At 44.9% G+C, this 4,602-nt stretch overlaps 1 pseudogene; it reads right to left on the reverse strand.

Moving 5' to 3' along the window:
- Nucleotides 1-2,732: 2,732 nt before the first annotated feature.
- Nucleotides 2,733-4,167, reverse strand: LOC114510285 (annotated as a pseudogene).
- Between the last annotated feature and the right edge of the window lie 435 nt (nt 4,168-4,602).

A 4,602-nucleotide genomic window follows, 5' to 3' on the forward strand; every position in this document is an offset into this window, starting at 1 on the left:
AGAAAAAGAGGAAGATCAAAACTATGGACAATAAAATGGCAATAAATATATATCTATCGAAAATTGAATCTGAAAACCAAGCTAAGTGACCAAGAATAACAGAGACAGAGTCATGGACACAGAGAGCATTTTGATGGTTGCCAGATGCGAGGGGGAGGAGGGGGGATGGGCGAGGAGGTGAGGGGATTAAGAAGTACAAATGGGTAGTTACAGAATAGCCACGGGGACGTGAAGTACAACACAGGAAATGAAGTAGCCCAAGAACTTACATACTTGACTCACGGACATGAATAATGGTGGGGGGACTGCCTGAGGGACTAGGGGCTGCTGAGTGGAGGGGGGCAAAGAGGAAAAGTTGGTACAACTTTAATAGCATAATCAATAAAATGTAATTTAAAAAAAGAATTAACCGAGCAGGCGTGACTACTATTTTATGAAAGGCGGGCTTGCAAGGCTGGCCCTCGGCTGGCACCTGGGAACTTAGATTTGGGACGGTTCCAACATTTCCTAAATGACGAGCATGACTCTCTGTGCTTAAGCTGTTTGCGCAAACAATATGGTTCAGGCTGAACACCTGCTTTCCTTCTGGTAGTTGGGAATCTGGGCCAAGTAGGAGGGTGCTTACATGAACAGCCCCTGATAAAACCCCCAGGCACTGAGTCTCTAATGCGTTTCCCTGGTTGGCAACATTTCCCACATGTTGTCACAACTCGTTTCCTAAGAAATTAAGCATGTGCTGTGGGGGTCCCCCAGCTTGCTCCTGGGTTCCCCCAGACCTTACCCAATGAACCTGTTCCCTGTGATCTTGCTTTGCATCCATTTGCTGTAATTAATCCTAGCCATGAGTCCTCTGAGTTATGAAAATAAAAAAAAGAGGTAAATTTTCTTGCACAGAAAAAAAACAATGTAGATGTGAAACTTCTCTCAATTGGTTTATTTCATGATTTTTAATTTGGGATGGTATTTGTTGTTATTGTTGTTTTCTTTTTCTTTGGGGTAGATTTTCACTATAAAGCATCATCCTAGAGTGTCTTCGCTGTGGGAGAAAATGAAAATAAGATTCCATTTTAGATTATCAGTTTGAAAGTCATAGAAAAAGCAGGGGAGGGTAGCCAGTGGTCTCAGGAGCCTTCGCTGCACCCAGCCCAGCATCAGCCTGGGAGCAAGGCAAGGTGGGCAAGTCAGGGCGAGCAGAAAGTTGTGTTCCGAACACTCCGTGGCAGGCAGCAAACTTAAATGCTACACCCCAAGGGCAATCATACTGCCTATGAGAGAAAAACAGGCAAGCAAATCAGATAGCGCTGATGTTCATTTTGAGATAAACGCCAATCTCCCGGGAAAGTAATTGTTTTAAGTGGAATAAAAATGCATATAAATGAATGGACAGTAAGTCAAACTAGTGCATCAGGAAGAACTCCATGGGGATTAATTTAAGACAACACTCTATGTAAAAAACAACTTTAATCTATTCTATTTATTTACATAGAATGTATAAATTATTTACATAATATGATTTCTGCAACAATATATAATTACATTATAAATTGTAGACATTGTTTTCACATAGGATGTTAATATGCTATATACACATATGAAGAATTCTAAGATACACACACCACATGTGTGCACATACAAGTACTCTAAGACCCTCTGTAAAAGAGAAACAAAACTAAGCACAGTAGTCATACGTCCTACAAAAACAACGTGAGACATTTAAAATTGGGCCTGCCATTTCCCTGGCAGGAGAAGAAATCTGGCCAAGTTAAAACTGAAAAGAAAAACGGGCACCACACACATACAGAGTGGGGCAAAAGTAGGTCTACAGTTGTTCGTATGGAAAATGGTATAATGATTAGTAAACAGAAATAAAGCACTGAGTCTAGGAGTTTCACGGGAAAAAGAGGAGAGAGGAGAAGCCAGGTGAGAAACAGACTCCGTGGAGCACACGGCGATAAAAACACGTACTGACACGGGGAACCGGAGCTCCTCTCCGGAGGTGAGGTCCGACCCCGAGTCACGGTGGGGAGGGTGGTCTGCAAGGCGCAGCGTGGGCCCAACAGGCCTGGGGCCCCATTCTGCGGCAACCGCTGCTTCAGGGCCCCAGACTGGAGAGATCTTGACCCAGAGACTCCCACACCTCTGGGTCTCTCGGAAAAGAACCTCTGTTTGGATCTTTTTTTTTCTTCTTTCCTTTCCACACTGGGAGACATTTATAAACTTAAGTTGACATGGCCAGTTTTGTCTGCCAGGTCCTTGGTAAACATGCCTTTGCTGGACACAAACCTACAGGTTCTCCTCTTTACCACAGGGCCGTGAGGACCTGCGGCTGTCGGTGCTCTGTAATGATGAAAACAGTGTTCCTTCCAGTCATGAGGTTCCTTCACTGAAATATCGACAAGACTATTCTGAGCAGTGTTTGAAAGTTTTGTCTATAAATAGTGACTGGTGTATGGAGTTCGTTATTTGGCATTGAAGATAAACGCTCCTTGCATAAAACATCATTTTATTACATTGCTCTGCTAATGAGGCTAGGTATTAGATACAATACTCCTAACACTAAAGGACAAAGCTTTATATTCACAGGACTCATTAATGAAGACCGTTGTACCCAACAATGGTAAACTGGCATGTGGCCAGTCACATTCTGTGGAAGTGACAAAGAAGGCCGCAGCGAGGGAAGGCAGGTAACCACATTACACGCTCTTCACACAAACAGCCCATTCTCAACAACAGAAGTAAATGCAGACCAGATGCTCTTGGAAGGTGTTATGCCTAGGTGGCAATATAATGTTCACGCACTGAAGAGAAAAGGAACAATAACACAGAGCACAGTACTTTTAACGATTGTAGCACATTTAAAACCTTCAGCCGTCCACTGTATTCTCAGATCAGACTGGCCACTGAAATTTCACACCCACCTGGGTTTGCTTGGCTGAGGTCACAATTTCAGAGAGCTTGACAACCATTTCAGCAGCTTCGCCCAAGTCATCACAAGCAAGGGCTTTCGGCCCACCGTCCATTACCAGTGCCTTAGCGTCATCCACTCATGCACCTTGTGACCATACACAACAGGTATTTTCATTTCCAAATCCTCTATTGCCCTGCCTGTGCCCTGTGCAGTAACACCACACTGCAGAATTCCTCCAAAAATGTTGACCAGAACAGCCAGGACCTTTTTACAGGAAGTGATGAGCTTAAACACTTCTGTTGCTTGGTGGACTGGAGCACTGCCACTGGCATCAAGAAAGGTGGCTGGCATCCCTCCGTGCAGTGTTATGATGTCCGCTGTGGCCATAGCCAAACCAGCACCATTCACGAGAAAATCCATATGCCCACAGAGGCCGATGTAGTGGATAATGCGTTAGCTGCATCTCCGTCCCTTCCACCTTCCCGGGTCTAGTCCTGGAGATCAAAGATTTCCTTCTGGCGTTAGCTGAATTAGAATCAAAATTGATCTTGCATCCATACCCAGCACAGCTCCATCTGAATCCTCTACCATTGGATTTATTTCTACCGTGGCTGCATCATATTTCAGAAAAAAGGTGGTAAAGCTTGGCCATGCTTTCTGCCGCAGAATCCACAGCATTAGGTGGAAATCCCATCTGCTGTGCAAGCCAGACAGCTTGTTTCTTTCTGACGCCTTCTGCAACTTCAATGCGTCCTTTAACTACGGCTTCAGGACTCTCTGCAGCAACATCTTCAATGTTGACACCACCTTGAGAACTTCCTCTTAATACAGGACCTTGAAATGACCTTTCCATTGTTATTGCAAGGTACCCTTCTCTCCTGGGATACCTATGCTCACAAACCAATACCGGATTGCAAATTCTGCCCTTTTCTCCTGTTTGCTTGGTAAACAACTTTTTCCCAGTCGTTTATGAGGAAACAGCTTTTGCTTCTTCTGGAGAAAAAAAACTCTCTCATTCCTCCTTCGAGGCCACTTTCAAATGTCCCTTTTCACTACCACCAGCTAAACCCTGTGCCTTTAACACATCTATCGAACCTAATTTTTTGGCAATTACACAAGCTTCGTCTGTGCCATTTAGGAATGGCGACCCCAGCTTCTTGCAACAACCCCATGCTCGTGTCCTCAGGCAGTGAGAGGTTCTGTTCTTGTTGCTGCCGTACTTGGAGCCCATGGTTGTTAAACCAGAACTTCCCAGAACCTGGGTGGAGGCCTCCATCCAGTGCCCTCCAGGGCAGCTGGCTCCTCTCTATTTGGATGTTGAATCCTAGTTTGCTTCTCATCCACCCAGCCACCCTAGACTATATTTCATCTCTGTAGTTTTATGGCACGGCATGCTTCTCTTTGCCTCAGCAGACTCTTCCAGTCTCTGGACCTCACCCTTACTTTATTCAGAGTTATTGTACCAGGTTGGTGCACGCAGCCACTAGTTACCTCTCTACTACCCACTTCCAGGCTCCTTGGCCCACAGTAACTACCAATACAATGCTGTGTTATACGTGGAAGGAATTTTAGAGTGAGAGAGAGCTGCACGCACATCTGCTCTTCCGCAGACCCCTGCATGACTCTTAGCGAGGCCTTCTCCCCTGAGTTTCAGGTTTCATCCTAGTAGAGTTATTACATAGATTTACAATAAT

This window comes from Phyllostomus discolor, chromosome 13, assembly GCF_004126475.2.
Source record: "Phyllostomus discolor isolate MPI-MPIP mPhyDis1 chromosome 13, mPhyDis1.pri.v3, whole genome shotgun sequence".
Lineage (NCBI taxonomy): Eukaryota > Metazoa > Chordata > Mammalia > Chiroptera > Phyllostomidae > Phyllostomus > Phyllostomus discolor.